The following is a 22707-nucleotide window of genomic DNA, read 5'->3' on the forward strand; positions in this document are numbered from 1 at the left end:
TGTTCTGCAAACCCACGTCCTGGGGGAGCTGTGAGGAGGGACCCAACTGCACAACTTCCAGTGCCTTTCTTGCCCCAGGCCGACCATCCTGCTTGATGCCAGTGTGAGGGAGAGAGAGGGTAAAATAAAACAGGACGTAATAATTGTTAGAGAAATGGTTTGCGGTCTGAGTAGAACTGGAAGGGTATCTAATCTGTGTGGTCTGACATCCTAGATCCCAACCCTGGGGTATACACAGACCACCAGATTGTTTGGAATCCAAATGAGGTAGCTGGAAGATGGTCACATTTCTTTCTTCTTTCTTTTCTTCTGTTTTTATCTTTTTTTTAAATTTAAATTCAAGTTAATATATAGTGTACTATCAGTTTCAGGGGTAGAATTTAGTGATTCATCGGTTGCACATAACACCCAGTGCTCATCCCAACAAGTGCCCTCCTTACTGCCCATCACCCATTTACCCCATCCCCTCACCCACCTCCCCTCCAGCAACCTTAGTTTGTTCCCTAGAGTTAAAGGATCCCATTTCTGCAGATTGGTGTCTGAAAACTCCCAGTCTCTAGCCTGAGGCGGGGCTTACAGCTGTTTGTCAGTGCTTTCACTCCTCTGTGCTCAGTGATTCTGCCATCCCTATTTTCCAGTATTTCCAACCCTCACTACATCCTTAACCCCCTTCTAAATCCCATTCCTTAGGGTCTTCCAGAGGTAACCCTGCCTCCACTTTTAGGAGGCATGGTTCTGCATTTTCTCCCTCAATTTCCTACTGGTCCTGGCCACCCACAGATGTATACATGCAAGCCCTTATGCACTCGTATTGTTTGAGCATCACTGGATGAGTTTTCTTTCTTCTAATCAAGATGATATCTGCCACATGGGGTTTTTCTCCTCCCCATCTTTCTTTCTTAGTTTATTTTGTTTTTTGTTAAATCAAAACTTTCACCTTGCTTTTCCATCTTGTTCCACCAATTAATCCCTCGTTCCAGTGTCTTCAACCTATTTTATTTGATTGACTGTAACCTTGGTCTATAAAGAAATCTTTGTTGTCTTAGTCCCTTCCCTCAAAAAAAAAAAAAAAAAAGTCCCCATCTGGCTATGCTTCCTTTTCTGCCTTTTCTCTCTCCACTCATCTTCAGTCTCTGCTGAATAATTTTCACTCCAATTTGTGGAAATGAGTCAACATTTGCTGCCTCGACTTGCTCATCTCTGGCCTTTGCAATCTGATCTTTTTCCCCATCTCACTTTTAAAAGATTCTGGAGAAAATTATCATTCACTTCCGAATTCCCAAACTTAGTGACTACTTTTCAGTCCTCTTGCTGATTTTCTTTGCTCCTCATACTCAACCACGATCACCTTCTTAAAATCCTAATTATAGTCCTACATTCTACAAGCACCTGTTTTGTCATCCTTCTCTAGAGATGAGATGGCTACCCTATCCAAATTTTGGTTTAAGACTGATGATGCCACACAGGCACCAAGAGGGTTTGAAAAGGTTTATTACCTACATAATCAGCTTCCTGGAGAAAGCAGGGCAGGCCTCCCAAGCTGGTCAAAAATGATTTAGGAGATCAAGGGGAGGAGACTAGCCTGAGATTTTGATGGTGGTTAGGGGGTGTGGTTGAGGAAAAGGTTGGACTTCCCACAACAAAGGAGGAAGCACCAGGCTTTCTTATCAGCTTGCCCAGATGCGGGGCAGAAGGGAAAGAGTGAGGTATAAGGCTTAAAACCTGTCAGCAGTAGTCAGACAGCAAAAATGGATTTAGATTCTTTATAACAATTCACCCAATTTACATTAGATGCCCTCCTGTTCTTCCCTCTAATGTCACACCGACAACATTTTATCGAATTCTTTACTTATATGCTTTTAGAGTCACCAGCTATGTAAGAATTATTGTGTTCCTGGCCCATTAAATGTTATGGTTAATATGTATTTGTTGAAGGGCTGAATAAAATGATCAATCTGTCAAAACTAAAACTATATGAAGATATTAAAAACCTAGGAATCAACTAAAGAAGAGGTTGGCATCTATCTTTAGAAGGCTCAAGGTCAGTGTGTGTAGGACAGGCTGAACAAGGTCAGTGGCTTGAGGTAAATCTGGAGCTGGAAATAGAACTTTCCTCATGAGAAAGTTGCTGTCTCTGTTGAGCGATTTAAGCTTGCCAGTTTTTGATCACAATTACATTGCAGCTTCTTAACCTTAGCTCCTAGGTAAGCGCCCCCCTCACGACCCCAATCCATGAGGGATATGTTCTAACACCCCCAGTGGATACCTAGAACCACAGGTAGCACCACATCCTATATACCTTGCTTTTTTTTTCTCTACATAAATACCTATAATAAAATTTAATTTAAAAAGTAGGCACAGTAAGAGATTAACAACAACAATAATATAATAGAACAATTATAACAATATACTATATAAAAGTTATATGAATGTGGTCCCTCTCTCAAAATATCTTATTGTACTGTACTCACACCCTTCTTGAGATGACACGAAATGGTAAAATGCCTCCATGATAAGATAAAGAGAAGTGAACGACCCAGACATTGTGGCATAGTGTTAGGCTACTATTGACTTTCTGAAGGAGGAGCCTCTGCTTCTGGACAGGGTTTGACTTTGACCACTGGTAACTGAAACCAGGGAAAGCAAAACCACAGATAAAGGAGGACTACTGTCATATAAAAAGAGAAAATCAAGATATTAACTCACCATTACAATTTACTATATTTCATTACCTACTAAAACCCTGACATGCGTCAATGGAACTTAAAGGGTAGTAGATTTGGGATCGATAGAAAGATGAATTTTTTAGCAGTCAATTGTATTATATTAATTATCCATTTCTTCTTAACAAATTACTCCGAAACATAGTGAGTTGTCACTTCTCATGATTGTGCGAGTGGCTGGACTCTGCTCATCTCCCCTGGGCTCACCCAGGTTGCTGCACTCAGCTGGTGAGGGAGCTGGGGGCTGGGCTCACCTGGGACGCCTGATGAGTGGGCTGCCTCACCCACATGGTCTGCACTTGGGCTTCCTCATCAGCCTGCTGGTCTCAGGATTCTACAAGAAGGAATGCAGACGCTACAAACCCTCCTGAGGCTTCGGCTCAAGAACTCAAAAAATGTCACTTCCACCACAAATCTAGCCCAGTTTCAAACAAAAGGAGAAATAGACTCCATGTCTGGGTGGGAGAAGGAGCAAAACCACTTTGCAGAGAGGGATGTGTATAATGTTGTAGCCATGAAACAGTATGGCTACTTTTAGTTTTCTAAAACTAAACTATTTTCAGAGTCCACTTCTGATGACACAAATTATTCACATCCCTTCAACATGAAAAATATGCTCACTCGCATCCAGGGTCTCCAAAGGCTCACACTAATTATTACACTAGGATCTTGAAGTCCAGGATCTCATGACCAGTGTCTAGTTCAGTATGAGGGGAAGCTCCTTAGAGGCAGCTTCTTTTGATGCTGAGAGATGCGAACTAGAAACACAAGTGATCTCCCAGCTACACACTCAATATAAAATGGCAACACAGGGCCAGAGCACACCCAACACCCAGGTCTTGGTTTCAAATACCACCATCCAGGAGAGGGAACCAGCTCTCCTTGGAGAAATGGCTGATTCTTCATTAGAGAATCTGGTTAGGGCTGGAGGAGTCTAACCATAAAAAAACAAAACAAACAAACAAACAACAACAAAAAAACCCAAAACATCATAAAAGCCCAAGTTGAGGGTCAAAGACCTCTAATTTGTCTTCAAAATACCTTCAAAACACACCTCAAAACTGTCAAGGTTATCCAATGCAAAGAAAGATTAAAATAATGTCACAGTGGAGGAAGCTAAGGAGACGTGCCATTGAAATGTATTGTGGGACCCTGCAGAGTATCTTGAAACAGAGCCTTAGGAGAGTAGGAAAATTAGGGCATGAGGGAAAAAGTAGTGGAACTTGCATAAATTGTAGACTTTAATTAATGGTAACGTACCAACAGTGGTTCCTTAGTTGAGACAAATGCTTCATGGTTTTGTGAAATGTTAATAGTTTAAGAAAATGGATGAGGAGTATGTGGGAACCCTGTATCATCTTTGCAGTTTCCAAGGAAATACAAAAACTCCTCTAAAATTTAAAAAAAAATAGATAAAAAGTAAAGAATGGGAGGGGTGCATGGATGGCTCAGTGGGTTAAGCGTCTGCCTTCAGCTCAGGTCATGATCCCAGAGTCTTGAAATCAAGTCCCGTTTCAGGCTCCTTGCTCAGTAGTCTGCTTCTCCCTCTCCCTCTGGCCCTCAAACCAGCCCCCCACCCCCTACGCCCCCACCCTCAGCACCCCCCCAAACCCTGCGCATGCTTTCTTTTGCTCGCTGTCTCTGTCTCTCTCAAATAAATAAATAAAATCCTAAAACAAACAAATAAGAATGAAGAATGGGATGCATGTAGTAGTCAGGATTTTGCAGTAATTCTGAAAAGCCATTGGGTACACATCACCAGTTTTCCCTCCTGTGTGGGCACACTTGTTCCTTGATCAGGGTCCAGACCTGCAGCCTGCAAGTGACTCATAAATCAATCCACTGTTCTCAGATCTTGGCTCCATGCTCTGGCCTTTTGGTTCTGCTCTCCAAGATGCCTTCTCTTTTTGACCAGAAGTCGCTGGTGTTCACAGCTAGGTAGACGTCTCAGCCTGCTTCTTTTTCATAGAAGATCTAGAGGCCTTTTTTTCTTATTATTTAAATTTTCTTGACCATTTTTGTTCCTTTTGGCCCAAGGAGGCAGGGTTTGTGTCAGTACAATTTTCTTAAAATTTTCATCAATCTTACTAGGGTTAATGCCATGCCCCAAAGGTGACATCCATGATTCTTTTGGGGACAGAACTCTATCAACTTTGGGAATATAAAAGTGCTGTGGGACAACACATTTTCAAATTTTAGAAAACTTTTTGACTGATTAGAAGTCTACTAGCCACCAACTGAAGTCTTTCTGATATCTTAGCAAAGGGTTTTGTAACTATAGGCTTAAATAGGTCTTTATGCAAAGATCATTTCTTACAAAGAATCTTCTATGGAATGGAAATGTGAATCAGTGTTCTATTTCAACCCAGCAATTCCTAGCTCTTCCACATCTACTCTAAATTCTGCTTTCCAACTGAGAAGTTTTCTTTTAGTTCATCTCTCTCTTCCTTCACCATATCTGATGCAGCTAAAACAAAAAACAAAAGCAAAAAACCAAATGGCACTTTCAACAATGCCTGACACTCCCCTTAGACCACACATTCATTTTCTATATTCCAAGCTCCTGTACGCAACATTGTCTCAGTTGAGCTGCCTCCTTCTAACTGAGTTGCCTTTTGACCAGTCTCTGACCAAGCTTCCTCACGGCTCCTCCGGCCACTGCTGATAAGCCATCTTCCAGCCCCCTTGTTCCCCTCCTTCCTCTCCACCTGCTAACTCCCACTCCCCAGTCTGTGATCTAAACAGTTAGTTGCCCCTGCCCCATCTCATGAATTACTTAGCAAAATTCTTTGGCCAGCATATCTACACTGTATCTCACTTCCTTTGTCAACAGAGAATGAAAAGTCACATCAAAGAAAAACTAATAATAATAATAATAATAGTCCTAACTTAAGCCACTGTTAAAGGACAATAAAACTTGTCCAGAGATGATTTTCTTCTTCACCTCCATCTCCAAGAGGAGGCAAAATAGACACTGAAAATGCCTAAACTGATTGAAGATACAAAGAGTTGGATATATTCCTAGGCCATGAGGCAAACCTAAGTGATTCATTTTATAGGACAATGTCTAAAATGTTTAAAAGTGAAATATAAATGATCACTTACTGATGACTTGCTGTGGCAGCATTGTTTTAAATACTTCACAAGTATTATATAATTTAATGTGTAAAGAAACTCTATGAGGTAAAAAGTCTTATTTGGAGTTTATCTTTTTAAACTCTGGTTAAGATGTCCAAAAATCTGAATATTCATCTTTAAACATTTCAAGAAGATCCACATTTTCTTCTCTGTATTTATGTCTATGTGTGTCTATTTACTCGGAGGGCAAAATTAGCTGGACTTGTACATGATTTTGCTTTAGTTTGTGCTTTTTCCCTTTCTGTGTAATTGGTCTATACCTGAGGCCAATTTCTAAAAGCTAAGGATTTACAGAGCTTGAAACCATTAGTTTTCAAAGCATAATGTACAAATTCAGAGATAAAAATCTTGGACTTTTAGAGGCGATAAGAGTGTATTTAAGAATCTTTCCTTCTGCTCATTTTTCCCATGGTGGTGAAATAAAGATGGATTGGGGAAAAAAGGAGATAGTTTAATATTGTGGTATATCAACTTTTCTGTGGAAACTTTGTATGTGGTATTTCCTAGCATAGAAATATGCTTGGGTCCAGTGACATGGATAATGATATGTTACCAAACAAATATTTTAGAAGCCAATGTACAAGTAGTTTATGGGTTTCTTTAAATTTCCCCAATATCCCAAAAGTCAATGACTAGAAGGAAAATGTACCATAAGGACATGACCCAAAGTCCAAAGAAATGATGTAATGGGAAACAAAAGCTAGTAATCACACTTACTGGGTTTTACTTTTCGTAGAGGAAACTGTCTTAGTCACTTGAGGTACCATAACAAAATACCATTGTTTGGGTGGCTTAAACAACAGGGATTTATTTCTCAGAGTTCTGGAGACTGGAAGTCCAAGATCAGGGTGCTGGCAGGGTCAGTTTCTTGTGAGAGCTCTCTTCTTGGGTGACTGGTAACTGCTTTCTTATGCCCCCTCATGCCCTTGCCTTAGTGCATGAAGGTGGCGAGAGAGAGGAGAGAAATGTAGGAAGCAAGCTCTCTGCTGTCTCTTCTTGTAAGGGCACTAATCCTATCTTGAGGCCCCACCCTATGACCTCATCTAAACCTAATTACCTCCTAAAGGCTCTGCCTTCAGATATCACCACATTGGAGGTTAAGGCCTTCAGCATACAACTTTGGAGGAGAAACAATTCAGCCCATAGCAGAAACTTTCTTTCTCCCTTTCTTTTCTTTTCTTTTTTTTCTTTTCTTTTCTTTTTTTCTTTTCCTTCTTTCCTTCCTTCCTTATTTCCTTCCTTCCTTCCTTCTTTCCTTCCTTCCTTCCTTCCTTCCTCCATATATCATAATAGCTGAAAGTTAGTTAGAAGCCCCAGCAAAATAGAATGATGATTCCTTTTAGGTTCCAACCAAGGTCCCACCTCACAAAGCCCCCCTTTACCACTCATGTGGCTTTAACCCATCCCAAGGTGTTAGAACAAAGTGAAGTTTTTATTCCCTAGGCTTGTGTACAGCTAGAGTTATAGATCTGGTGGAAGGGTTTTGCCTTTTCCTTGCTTGATCTGTTTGACAACCAGTTGCTAAAGAGCTACTGAGCTGAATGTAGCCGATGGGTGCTTAATTTTAGTATATGTGCTGCCGAAGCGAGCACGCGATGGGTGCTTAAGAGCAGTGGCAGGAAAGCAACATGAAAAGATTGTGTATTGGCCAAGATTGTGATGGTGAAAGAGACTTAAAAACAAAACAGAAACAAAAAAACAACCCACAAAACAATTCTGAAGGTCTATATCAAACTGATTACTACAAGTCTGTGGGACCTGTCCAATGGGCGTACAATGGTTAAAGTCATGGTCTAAAGTCCTACAGAACTGGTTTTGGGTCTCACGTAGGCATTTACTCTCTCTGAGGCCTAAGGTGCATTTTCCTCAGTAAGCTAACGGGAGGATCACTCATTGAGTAAAAGAATTAATTCAAGGCATTTGGCACATTTTTTTTCATCTAATGAATGTTTATTGTGTACCTGCCATATGCCAAATTCTTGTTTATGTGCTAGGTATAGATCAGTGAATAAAAAGAAGCTGGAACTTGACTTTGTGGTGCTTTATCCTAGAATGGAAACGACAAAAATAAAGCAAGTCAACATGCAAATAAATACTTGCAAATTGAGAAAATGCCCTGAAGAGCTAAGTAAGGCATGCCAAGGTAGAGAATAAGACACCAGGAAGGAAGAAGGCAGAGGAGGGATTAGGTGAGACACTTGGGAACCTACTCCTGCTAAGGCATTCCAGGAAGGCTTCTTGGAGGAAACAATTTTTAAGTGGGACATTATGGAGGAGAGGATGACACCCAAACATAAAGCAAGTTTAGGGCGAGGGAAGCTGACTGAGAGGATGCCAAAAGAGGAAAACAGGCACAAAATCTCAGCAGGAGGAAAGAACTCAAGTGTCAAAAGGCTGAGAGAACACGAGTGTAGCCCGGGGGTGATGGCGGGGGCACCCAGAACAAAGCCTGGCAGGAAGGGAACATCTACAAAGGCTTTTAGTTTTTATTCTTGACGTTTTTATGAGGAAAAAATAAGAATATTTTTAAAACATCGAGTATGCTGCTTGAGACATAATAGGTGCTCAACCAATAGAGTATATTGTTTGTTTGGGTTATTATTTTTAGCAGTACATGTAGCTTTGTTATTTTCTGAAAAACAGATAATACTTCAAGTGTCTCCTCTTGATCATGCTCTTATGTATCTTTGTTTCTATCACAATCTCTGACTTTTCCTGGGGTTTTTTATCCATACCTTCAGAGCACCACGATTAAGCTGTTGTACCCTCTAGATAGTCCACATATAGTTAGTAGCCCCTTTGGAAGATTTGTTTCTCCAATATATTTGTGTCATTTACTGCAAAGTTTTTTGTTTTGTTTATTTACTAAAACATTTTATTAAAGAGAAGTGACCAAAGAAAATAATTCAAAACTCAGGTTAGTTTGATCAAGTACCTCACTGTTGGTATTGAGAGCAGTAACCATTCCCGTGACAAACTGGGAAGAAAAAAATGGGAGCCCTGCACTGAGTGTGGCTCAAGAACCCTCCTCCTCTCAAAACATGTGTTTGTCCCTCTCCAGCCACAGAGAGGTCTGTTACTCTCTCCAAATTATCACGAATGATTGATTTGAGATTCTGGATTCCTCAGAGCTTCTTCCAAATGAACAAAAGACAGTCCTGCTTGGAGTCTTGGTGGCATTTAGTCAGCCCTTTAATGTGATTCTAATGGTTTGTGTGTGTGTGAGAATTCACAGTAAATTCATTATGAAAACCCATTTACCACAGGGCTGACACCAGCAAAAGCCCGAGGCAGCTCAGGGAATTGTGGGACACGACATCTGTTTCAGTGAACATAACTCAGGCATTCCACATCCGTGCTCACTCATTGGTGGTTAATAGCTTCTTGCACAGCTCTTTTTCTCCTCAGGACATACACATTCAGACACAGAAAACCATAAAGGCCAAATGTCTTCTTTAATCCTCCAAGGCTTAGCTAGCTAAAGGAAACTGTCAAGAGCCATAGCAACCAGCTGTGTGAAAAGAAAAGAATAATAATAATTATTATTATTACTACTACTAATAATATGAAAATAGCTAATATGCTGATCTAATACATTTAAGATTCTACCTTTATTTTGCTGTTTTTGTGTCACATTTTTATGCATATTTAAAATAGAATGTATAATTTGATCATACCTACTTTGTTATGATTTACTGTTAATAACTTTGCTGAAGTGTAAATGGCCTCACGCGCTAATTGGGTGTGCTTCCTGTGACATATGCAAACTGACTTCGAAACTAACATATGCTGTTATTACTCATAATAGATCAGCTTTGTCTGAAATATTTGTGCCCAAAATTACCATTTGGCATGTCTTCAAATTCAAATCCACCTTCTGCCCTGAGATGAAATTCAAAGATTTGTTTTCTGTTTTTTATATTTTGGAGAGGCTGCTTTCACTGTTACAATAAGGAGTGTTCAGTGTTTACATTAGAATGACTATTTATGGGGGTTTAATATGTTGCTTGTTGCAAATTGCATCCGACGGAAACTTGGCAAAGTGGCACAGAGATGTGGGACCACATTCAACTATATTTAACATCATATCAGGCGGTTGATCTTTTGAAAATCTATGGTGTTAAATGATATTTAGCATAATCTTACATAGTCTTTCCATCTTGTGCTTTGTAGAAGTTAAAAATGGCGCTGAGTCTTACAGTAACTTTACAGGGAAAAAAATGTGTTTTCTGGTTGTCAACAGTTTACTAAGGTATGGAACGGGAACAAAACCTAAAATCAACCTACTTGTTTCGGGGCTGTTAATGTTTTGTAGATTGTTACTGGATTTTTGTATTTCTGTATCATCTGGTATGATGCCCTTTTGTGGCTGAGTAGAGGATGGAGGCAGAAACCGATCTGGAAAAAACATGTGTCAATGCTACAGAGTAACACAATAGCCAAAATAAAATGGCTAGTTTGTATTACAAATAGCATTTTATAGAATTCCAAACCAGTTCGAAATATTGCACTACATTGTAAAGGCTAATTAGCTAGATAATTCTGGATAGGTGGGAATGGAAAGAGGTTCTTTATTATTTCACAAACTTTAATTTGTACAAAGGTGAAATGGTTTAGATTTTCAAGACAGTTAAGATCATTGAATCAGAATCAGATTATGTAAACAATAGCATCTCCAGTTTGTGTTTAACTTCAAAGGAAGATTGTGGTTTCTTTAAAATAACATTGTTAGGGGAAGCAATTCATCATGAGCCATGATCATCCCTGTGTCTTCTTGTATACAAACTGCAAGGTATATCGGTCCCCTGATACTGAGCAGTCCACATAGTTAACCACATGGACCGCAAAGCAGGTGCAGACGACAACAGCCTGGCCTCCATGTAACTGCTCACACTCTTTTTTTATTGTTATGTTAATCACCATATATTACATAATTTGTTTTGGTGTACTGTTCCATGATTCATTGTTTGTTCATAACACCCAGTGCTCCATGCAGAATGTGCCCTCCTCAATACCCATCACCAGGCTAACCCATCCCCCCACCCTCCTCCCCTCCAGAAACTTCAGTTTGTTTTTCAAAGTCCATCATCTCTCCTGGTTCGTCTCCCCCTCTGACTTACTCCCCTTCATTCTTCCTCTCCTGCTATCTTCTTCTTTTTCTTTTTTCTTAAAATATGTTGCGTTATTTGTTTCAGAAGTACAGATCTGTGATTCAACAGTCTTACACAATTCACAGCGCTCACCGTAGCACATATCTTCCCCAATGTCCATCACCCAGCCACCCCATCCCTCCCACCCCCCACCACTCCAGCAACCCTCAGTTTGTTCCTGAGATTAAGAATTCCTCATATCAGTGAAGTCATATGATACATGTCTTTCTCTGATTGACTTATTTCACTCAGCATAACACCCTCCAGTTCCACCCATGTCGTTGCAAATGGCAAGATCTCATTCCTTTTGATGGCTGCATAATATTCCATTGTGTATATATACCACATCTTCTTTATCCATTCATCTGTCGATGGACATCTTGGCTCTTTCCACAGTTTGGCTATTGTGGACATTGCTGCTATAAACATTGGGGTGCACATACCCCTTCGGTATAGCAGCAATGTCCACAATAGTCAAATGCACTACTAAATACCCAGTAGTGCAATTGCTGGATCGAATGGTAGCTCTAATTTCAACTGTTTGAGGAACCTCCATACTGTTTTCCAGAGGGGTTGCACCAGCTTGCATTCCCACCAGCAATGTAGGAGGGTTCCCCTTTCTCCACATCCCCGCCAACATCTGTCGTTCCCTGACTTGTTAATTTTAGCCATTCTGACTGGTGTGAGGTGGTATCTCATTGAGGTTTTGATTTGGATTTCCCTGATGCCGAGCGATGTTGAGCACTTTTTCATGTGCCTGTTGGCCATTTGGATGTCTTCTTTGGAAAAATGTCTGTTCATGTCTTCTGCCCATTTCTTGATTGGATTATTTGTTCTTTGGGTGTTGAGTTTGATAAGTTCTTTATAGATTTTGGATACTAGCCCTTTATCTGATATGTCATTTGCAAATATCTTCTCCCATTCTGTCAGTTGTCTTTTGGTTTTGTGGACTGTTTCTTTTGCTGTGCAAAAGCTTTTTATCTTGATGAAATCCCAATAGTTCATTTTTGCCCTGGCTTCCTGTGCCTTTGGTGATGTTTCTAGGAAGAAGTTGCTGCGGCTGAGGTCGAAGAGGTTGCTACCTGTGTTCTCCTTTAGGATTTGGATGGACTCCTGTCTCACGTTTAGGTCTTTCAACCATTTGGAGTCTATTTTTGTGTGTGGTGTAAGGAAATGGTCCAGTTTCATTCTTCTGCATGACTGCTCACACTCTTATGGAGGGAACAGGTTTGTTTGCTGCTTGCTCAGGAATTGCTGGTCCCTTGGCTCTGGGTTCCTCAGCTTCAGTACAACCCACTACGTGTGTGGTATCCATCTGGCCCCATGGTGTCACCCATGGGACTTGGGGATCCAGGATGTGGCACCACTATGCTGTTGTTTCTGCCGTGTGCTGTGCTGTAATACACTGTCTTGTCTACATTTGGCATCTAAGGAATGGTCTCAGATTTATTCCCCCCCTTCTTCCGTAAGGTTGGGATTCTTCCCTGACAATATGTTTTGAAAGATCCTCCAAAAAATTGTTTTGGTTCTTTTTTTTTTATGTTATGTTAATCACCATGCAGTACATCATTAGTTTTTGATGTAGTGTTTTGATTCTAATCATTTAAAAATTGTATATTGGCAAACAAAGTATAATAAACAACGGAATGTATTTTAAATAGTACAGACACTGCCCTTGTTATGAGAAATTATTATCAACTTGTTAGAGTAGCGTTAAGAATAACTCCCCTTTACTGGCATCTATTATGTACATTTGTCTCATTATCTCAACAGCCTTATAAGATCTGTATTATTATGCTGTTTTTGCACACCAGGGAAATTAGGCATAGCTCATGCAGTAACCTGCCTATATTAGATGGCTTTTGAACCCAGGTCTGTTTGGCTCTAAATCCAGCATCTAAATTCAGCTACCTTAAGACCAATGACTGCTGTAGGTGTTTTAGGATTAGTTTTATTTCCTGATATAAATTTTATGTACTAAAACATTTGTTCTTCGAAGTATAGTCTTCTACCTCCAGGTGTGGCTCTTCTACACTTTTCACACCATTGCACTGTTGTTCTGAAATCATAAGTCATACACTTGGAATAAAATCAGGATTTTAAGTCATGATTTGAGCTGTGCTTGAGTGTCATGGGACTTGGGCTGTTCCTTTTTTAAATTTAATTTTATTTCTATTATGTTATGTTAGTCACCATACAGTACACCAGTAGTTTTTGATGTATGGTTCCATGATTCATTGTTTGCGCATAACACCCAGTGCTCCATGCAGTACATGCCCTCTTTAATACCCATCTGTTTCTAATAAATAAGATAAGATGTTTCAAATAAACTTGATTGTTCATACTAGTAAATAACTAGATAGCCCAAAAAGGTTGAAATTATTTTAAATAAACTGAATCATGGTATATTTAATTTGCTTCATTTTTTCATACAATAGTATCTAGTTTTGCCAGACTCCTTGACGCTATAGATAAATGAGTAGCAGCTAGGCCAAGCAAAAGACCAGATGGCCTGAGGTGGATGGGAAGGAGTAGTCCTGTTGGGCATATTTGATATCTTATGTTTAGGGTTTTGTGCTTTTTTTCTTTTTCTTTTTTTTCCCCATTTCTAATGCCCCTGGCTGGAACTGCTACAATAACATAATTACAATAAATAGAAAAAAACCGGTTGATTCCACTAAGTCAATCTGATTACATTTTAAAACTTTACTTAATATCAAATTTTCTAACTGCATGCAAATAATTAATACATGATTGAACATCTATTGGGGCTCTGTAGTATTTAGGCCAAAACTTTATGAAATAAAAACAGACTCTAAAATGTACTGCGGGGCATAGCAGCAGCGGTGGACTCCTGCGAACAAATAAGGATACTTCCAAAAGGTGGCTTTGGAGAATCACTGTCTTAAAATTGGAAAGTTTTGAGCACTTGCAATTCTCAAGCTAGTGCCTGAAAAAAAGAGACGTGGGAGTTCCAGTTATATAAGATGGATTCTGACTCCACGTACAAAAATAGCCCAGGCCTGCCTGGTTGCTTGAATCTACTGCCCTCAGGCATTGCAAACAGGGAGAAGGCAGGTCTAGGCTCCAAGGGATCTGGAGACTACACTATTGGAACTGTTCTTTTTAATTCAGAAAAAGATTACAAAATTAGGTGAGAAAATAGATATTTAGAATGAGGAAAAAAATTAAATCACATTTTTAAAATATGACAAATACCACAAATACCCTCAAACCCAGAAAAATAATATTATTTTTAATTAATTCACTTCTGGATTTACTTCCATATTATTTTTTAAGACACTTTTTTTTTGCTGTGTACCCTTTGATCACCCTTTCATACGACAGCAATCATGTAACATTTTTTAAAGCGAAAAGAAAATTCATTATTTCCCTCATGATGGTTGAGTTAAAATTTGTATTTTTTGTGTTGATAATATTTAAAGTACTTCAGAGTCCCAATTTGATATTAGAAATGTCCTGTGGTCATTTAGTATAGTTGTCAAAGTTGTGAAAATGTATATCAAAATTTCTTTCATGTTTCAGCTGTACTATTTCGGGGCATTTCAAGTTTTCTTGTGCAATGATTACTTTTAAGCGGTCTTCGAATTGACAATTGGCATTAACTATTATGTGATTGGTGTTCTTGTAGGGTAATATTCTGAGTGTTTTATTATCGTTTTTTTTTTTACAAATTGGCATATTTGTTTATTTCTCAATTTATGAAAATGAACTTAATTTGTTGATGTAGCAAACAAATTTCAACTCGATTGCTATACAAAGGTACAGAAGATAATCTGCTTTGCTGTGAACTTTAAGGTTCAGTTGCACACAGGTGACATGCTATATGTGACAAAATTACTAACCAAATTGTAGGTATTAAATACTGAAAAAAGATGACAGTTTATTATAACTGATCTTATTTAACAATCTAGGAAGTTGGCAGCCATCAGCAGCTCCCATACAATTGCAGGTGCAGTTGGGAATTCAGGCATCTCCATGGAGCTGTTGGTGTAGAGAACCTCGTGGGTCAAATGCATGCATACTTTTGGTAGCACGTGTGAAGGGATGTCTCTAAAACTGACTTCATTAATTTCATTCTTAGGAAACTGACCTGGGCCACTCAACGTGGTTTTTATTGTTCCAGATGCTAGTGCATGTTGTCTTTTTATAATAAATTCATGACCATCCGAAGGTATCAATTTGACATACATGGCGTCATTGCCTCCATAGCCACCATGGGTTTTCTCTTTTCTACCCATTACATTCTTACCAAATTCTACTTCACTTCCACAGGAACTTCGGTAGTTTCTGGGTGAGGTGGGGACACAGAGTCTGTCGCCTGCTTCCATCTACAGAAAGTCTGAGTACTTTATTATCTTTGTCACTCTGTTCATATTGGTTATATCAGCAGGTAACTTACGCTTTTAAAAAATGTCTTCTTATGATTTACTTCTTTTCATTAATTGGAATCTCAAACCAAGTGCCTACTTATTATTTCTATTTGGAAATTATCTCTTCATATAAAAAATTATTGCTTTTGATATGATATGAATTTTTGTTGTGCCGCAACTCAGTTTTCATTGTAGGATCTTGTTCTTGATTTCCTTGCACATAGTTTTGATTCTCTGTCCTACACCACTGATTTTTACCTGAGTTTTTAAACTTACTTCGTATGCAAATTTTAAAACACAAAATAAATAAAGCCAAATTATCTGAAATTTCCATTTGTTTTATTGAAACTTCCCAAAACATCCTTCCAAATTTCATTTAATATGGAATATTCCCAACTTAATTTCTCTGTAGCCAGGTCCCAAAAGATAGTCACAGTCATGTGGAAGTGAACTGCTCCAGGTGAAGTGTGAGGAAGGAGTAGTAGGCACAGGAAGAGAAACCAGTCTTCATCAGCTGAGGTTAATACGTCTTACTTTCATAAATGTTGAATCCAAAACTTCCATCATGTTAACACATTGCCGAAGTCTTTCTCTCGGGGACTTTGGAAGGACACTTGCAGGTGCAGGGCTCCGAGGGTTAAGCTTCAATAGCTTCTTGGTAAATGGTCCTCTGCTGCCCACCTGAATATGGATCTAGCCATGAGCAATCCAAAGAGCATATGGGCTCTGAAGTTGTAGATGGCTTCCATGATAATATATTCCAGAACCTTAGCCTTGCATGGGACAGAGAAAGGAGCAAGGGAAGGTAAGTTAGACAATTTCACTAAGGACTGGTTCAGATTTGAAGACTGGCAAGAATGACAACTTGGGCTCAGCTGAAGACTGTTGTCCCTTCTCTTAACTACTGAAGAAATAAACTAATAGTGCAAAGAACAAACATGTGAGTAAAGAGACATTTCTTCTTAAGGCTCTCCAAGTTCCTTGCCACAGCAACCTGAAGATTACTACTCAAAATTGGGTAACTGTCAGGGCCAGAGGCCTAGAAGCCTCTAATCTTCCCTCAATTACCCCCAGGAGGAGTAACTTCTGCCCTCAAATGCCCACTGCCGCATTGGGCTTACTGCAGGCCTGGCCCTGTTGTACGACTGAGAAGAGAAAATGGGCCAGAGTTAAGGTTTCTAACACAGGCCAGGGTGGCCAACAGGCCTGGCTTTTCTGAGACTGGGGTGTTTCCCAAGATGTAGGTCTCAGTTAAAAATCAGGAGAGTCCCGGGAGAATAAGGATGATTTGCCACCCTAAACCCTACATGGAGTCCTGTATCACAGTAATCCCTCAGGACCAGAACATGGACTGTGGAGGAAGCTAAACTGAGTTTGAATCCAGTTTCTAGTCATAGGTCTTGGGCAAATGGCTTAACATTTCTGGGCCTTATTTGAAAACCAGAGATAACAATGACTATAATCTAGAAGTTTTGTGAGAAATAAATTACTTACTAACTGTAAAGATCCTAGTATAGAGTCTGATACTTTCAAAACCAGCCACTCTCATCAATATCACTCACATTACCATCATCCAAAGAGTTAGGTCGGGGGGTGGTGGTGTGTACTCAACAGCAGTTTCCAGCTGATGGTGATATTTTCAACCAGGTTAATTGCAGCATCAGGACTCAATTGAGTCTTTCCAAATGAAAGCAGGATCTTTGAAAATGTCTTGGGGGTCCTAGAGAACAAATTTCTGTCTTGGGGAAGGGAACTGGCAAGAACCAGGAAAGTTAAACATGTCTGATCAAATGGGCTGGTTTCATGGTACCAGCCCCATCAGGGGATTAGAATCACAACCAGAAAACCTGAAGCTGGTTTGAATCTTGGCTTTGTGTCCTTGGGTGACAAATACTTCTCTGTATGTATCCTGTAGAAGAATATTTAAATGAGGATTACTACTAAGAGATGCTGAAATCCTAGCACTGAGCCTAGCTCCTGCTAGGCATTGACTAGGTGAGCTCTCTACACTTGCTATAGGTTAAAGGGTGATACAGATGAGCTGTCTTTAGCCTAGTAAAGCTGAGGGGTCATGTACCACTCTTAGAGCCCATGACAAGTGAGCCAGATACTCAATGCCTTACTGCAAGGCCTGCAAAGATCTCTTTTGGCCAATTGCACATAGGTCCATCTGTTCCGTATTGCCAATCTGGATGTCAAAATGTCTGAGATCAGATCGGCTCCCAAAACAGAACCTTGGGATAAAGTGTCCATATTCCAATGATCAGTTAGGCTGTGAAACCCAAGTGGGAGTGCCAATCAGGGTATCAGGAAGCTCTAGACATATATGAGAAAGCCCTAAAGAAGGGGCGGTGGTAGTGACATTGAAGTCCAAAATAAGCTATAAATCCCTCTAAGGCAGAAGTTGTGGTATCTGTCTCAGCAGCAGCAGTTCCATCCCAGGATGGCAACAGATCCTTGCTGCTACTGCTGCTTGTGGAAGCTCAGCTCGCAACGGTCTTCTAGAAGCTGGGGAAGGAGAGGATCGAACTTTCATTGGACAGATAGTTGGTTGGCTTCATGACTCCACAGACTGCACAGACTGGTTTAGATAAAGGGAATGTCCTTTGGTTCAGTTGTGGGAACTATTTTGGATCTGGAGGGGAAATTGGGTGAGCAATATGTCAGTAGTGATAAGCCAGTTTATTTCTACTGCACAGCAGCAATTGTCCTCATCAGGTTGTGCTTACTGGTGTTGAGAATTCCAGAGAAGCATGCATTTGGCAAAACGGAGGGAACCAATTGGGTCAGAAAGAGCTGAGACCTCCCATAGAAGAGTGTTCCAAAGGTCTGGGGAAAAATATGTTCACTAGTAAACTTGCTAATTTCTTTGCCAAGAAACCACTGTTTTCTATTGTTATTTTTAAAACTTAAGTTTGTTCTCTACATCCATAGCCGTACCTCAAATATCTAGTAGGGTGACTAGCTTGATGAAGGGTCCAATAAACTTTTGTTCAATGGTTGAACAAAGAAATTAATGAATACATGAATATATTCATCTTTAAGCATTACTATTTTTTTTTAAGATTTTATTTATTTATTTATTTAGCATGTGCATGTGAGCAGGGAAAGGGGCAAAGGGAGAAAGATAGTGAGAATCTCAAGCAGACTCCATGCAGACCATGGAGCCTGATGTGGGGTTTGATCTCATGATCCTGGGATCATGACCTGAGGTTAAACTGAGAGTTGGATACTTAACCAACTTAACCATCCAGGCACCCCTAAAATACTGGTTTTCAAATGCCCTGGGTGACTTTAGCTGCAGGTTATCCATTCAGGGATCTGTTAAATAACTAGAATATCAGAAAATTGGACAAAAGCATAATGTTGTAGAAATTAGAGGGGAATTGCATCCCAACTCAAAAGGCAGACAGTATTTCTTAGTTGCCATACTTAATTATTTGACCCAAAGTAATATGTTGTCTAAAGCTACTGTACAGATTTGGAGCTGAGGAGTGTTTTCACTTGAAATTCTTTTGGCTGATCTAATGAAGCCTTGTATTCCCCACAGTGAAGAAGCAATGGTTGTTGTTTGATGTATCTAAGAGAGCAAGATGGGTTTGTGTTATATAAAGGTTTAGGTAGCAGAAGTTTAAAATGCAAAAACTCACCCTATGTATTATAATTTTTTCAAAATAGTTACATTCTAAAACTTTAAGAGTTAAAAAGAGCTCTGCTTTAGACAATTTTCCCACTGCTGTCTTTTATGAGGGCTTCTAAAATAATATTTTCTCCTTTAGAGAAAAACACAAACTTTCTAAATTAATTTAAGCTATGTGCTTTATTGTTCATCACCTTTGGCACATCATGTAGCAAATCTTATACTAAAAATCAGCATGTGGAGCATTAGCACAATCCACAAAATCGTCTTGGAGGAAAAAAATTTAAAGAAATATCCCAAGGCATAACATGCAAAACCACTTTTCGCTAATCAAAGAATCATTGCGGACTTGGCTGACAATCCTCTAATAAATTATCTTCATTGTTGCTCAGAAACTTATATGCTCTGTGAATACAGCACATTCCATATTATCTAAAATTCAGTATTGAGGTTTGAGGCTGTTTTTAGTTCAGCAAGGGAATGAAAGATGACTTTTCACTTAATTCCCATGCCCTTTTGTGCCCCTAGCAAAATTGTTGACCTTTCTGTGTTTACATTCATAGAACAGAAACCCTAACTTGATTAATAAGGATGCAAAAAGAATTAGCTTGAGTTTGTGATTAATTCAGCTGCATCAACTTACTTTGCATACACTAACTAAATCAGAGAAGTTTAGATAGCCTGTTGTGTATATTTATTTCATTTAATACAAATTGAGATTTCTAAAATATGTGCACTTGACTTTTTTCTAAGTAGAAAATTTATCCATAATCCTGGTCAATACTGGTTTTGTACTGAAGATTGAGGATATTAAGTAGATTATATCGCCAAGAAACCACTGTTTTCTATTGTTATTTTTAAAACTTAAATAAGTGATTTTCTTGTCTATGGTCATGATACTTAAGGAAACTCACTAGGTGGGTCACTTTATCTACTCAAAGATATAACCTGATATTACTCTGAAATGAACTGTAGAGCCAGGGTAAGTATTTTGGAGGATATATTTTGAACAAATACTTGGCAACAGTATTATTTGCATATGATGAAAATGATAAGAATATTTTATTTTATTTTATTTTATTTAGAAATCAATTAACCTCCTACAAAAAGAAAGCTTAAGAGAACATCTATACCTAGATGGGCCAAACCTGTTAAGCCCATGACTGTACTCCAAACCCCTCAGGAGATGAGTCCACAGAACTTAGAGAGGGCGCCATCATGCCATACAACTGCTAAAACCATCTTCTGCTTCAGTGCCTTTCTCTGAGAATAGTGTAGCAGAGCAAGAGTATTGTCAATGTCTGAACACTTTCTGTGACAATTTTCTTCATAAAGAAAGCAAGATGTTAGAAAAATGTTTCTAGGACAATATTACTTATACCCTGTTTCATTACACTCCCTTGGTTTAAAATGATTCTTCTTTCAAAGAAACCCAAAATCCTACAAATATAATCCATATTGTTTAGTTGGACTACAGAACAATCATTTAAAGATGCTGTCTGGCCATTCACTAATTCACTTATTTAACAAACACTGACTGAGAAATAAGGAGGTCAGCTAAAAGGAAGGAAGACACTAAAGATGCTCACAGGTTGCTGTTTGGAAAGGGCCTCTCAGGAAAGTAAACTGATGAGGAATGCATGTCTGGCTCTTGGGTTTGTAAGTCCAGAAATTCAATTTTTCAGCATATCCATAGGTGATATGACTCAGGAGGACAAATGCCTGAGACATGGTATAATAAACAAAGAAAAGAAAGAATCCTGAAAGCAGCAAAAGAAAAGTGATTCATCACATACAAGGGAGCTCCCATAAGATTCTCAGAAGATTTCTCAGCAGAAACATTTCAAGCCAGGAGGGAGTGGGATGATATATTCAAAGTGCTAAAAGAAAAAACAACAACAACAATAACAACAAACCTGCCAACCAAGAATACTCTATTGGGCAAAACTGTCCTTCAAAAAATGAAGGAGAAGTAAAGATCTTCCCCGGTTAAAAAAAGCTGAGTGAATTCATCACCCACCAGGCATGCCTTACAAAAATTGCTAAAGGAAGTCCTTCAGGTTGAAATGACCAAAGGATGCTAGGCAGCTACACGAAAGGATATAAAAATGTAAAGCTCTCTAGTAAAGGTAAATATATAGACAAATACAGAATCCTATAACACTGTAATGGTGCTGCACAATCATTTTCAACTTAGGTATAGAATTTAAAGGATAAAAACACAAATATGTAATTATAAAACTATGTTAAAGGATACAAAACATTAAATAGCTATAATATGTGACAATGATAACATACAATGGTGGAGGGAGATGTAAAGGAGTAGAGTTTTAATGTGACTGAAGTTAAGTTGTTATCAATTTTAAATAGATTGTTATAACTAGAAGATATTTTGCATAATCTGCATGGTAACCACAAAGAAAACACCTGTAGAAGTCGTGCAAAGGAAAATGAGAAAGGAATCAAAATATGTCATTACAAAAAAAAATCAATAAAACACAAAGGGAGGCAACAAGAGAGAGGAAAAAAACAAAGTAACTATAGAAAATACAGAAACCAGTGGATGGGAGTGGGAGTAACAGGGTGACGGGTACTGAGGAGGGCACGTATTGTGATGAGCACTGGGTATTATACGTAACTAATGAATCATTGAACACTACATCAAAAACTAATGATGTACTATACAGTGGCTAACTGATTTTATAAAAAATAAAAAATAAAATAAAAAAATAAAAAATGGTTTTATCATACACACACAAAAGAAAATACAGAAACCAAAGAACAGAATAGCAATATAAGGACCTTTCCTGTCATTAACTAGTTCTAATAGAAATGGCTTTAACTCTCCAAACAAAAGACATAGAACAGATGAATGGATGAAAAAGTAAGTTCCCACCATATGCTGTCTAAGATACTCACTTTAGATATAACGACAGTGAAAGAATGGAAAAAGATACTCCATGCAAATAGTAACCAAAACAGAGTAGGGATGGATGTACTTATATCAGACAAAATCAGTCAAAAGCTGTTACAGGAGACAAAGAAGGACATTATATAATCATAAATAATCAACTCACAAGGAAGATATAACACTTATAAATATATTTGCACCTAGCAGCAGAGCAACAAAATGAATGGTGCAAATATTGACAGAATTGAAGGGGGGATATGGACAGTAACAAATAACAGTAGAGACTTCAATACTCTTAATAATAGGTAGATCAGTCAGACAGATCAATAAGGAAACAGAGGACTTGAACAACACTATAGACCAATTGGTCCTAATAGACATGAACAACGCATTCCACCTAACAAAAGCAGAATATTCTTCTCAAGCCCACATAGAATATTCTCCATGATTGATCACACATTAAGCCACAAAACAAAATAACTACCACTTCCTTTCTTCCCCCTAGCTAAAGCAGGAGAATCTTCAATCCACCCCAACTGGAAATACACAAGAGAAAGGAATTCTGGAAAATAAAGTTCAGTTCAGTCAAGTGGACTCATCTTTTAAGTCTATAAATTTATGTAGTTTTTTCTCTTCTTTTCTCAACTTACATATTCTTCTGCTACTTCATCCCTCTCTATGGCTTCTAAGTGAATATTCCCCAACTTTATACACCCAGCTTAGCTGACTTGTCTTCTGAGCTATAAGCTTA

The 22707-nt window shown here is 38.8% G+C and overlaps 1 pseudogene; it reads right to left on the reverse strand.

Moving 5' to 3' along the window:
• Positions 1 to 14934: 14934 nt before the first annotated feature.
• Positions 14935 to 15273, reverse strand: LOC112823645 (elongin-C pseudogene; annotated as a pseudogene).
• Positions 15274 to 22707: the final 7434 nt, after the last annotated feature.

This window comes from Callorhinus ursinus, unplaced genomic scaffold, assembly GCF_003265705.2.
Source record: "Callorhinus ursinus isolate GAN/ISIS: 27379988/994484 unplaced genomic scaffold, GSC_fseal_2.0 scaffold5, whole genome shotgun sequence".
NCBI classification, from domain to species: Eukaryota; Metazoa; Chordata; class Mammalia; order Carnivora; family Otariidae; genus Callorhinus; species Callorhinus ursinus.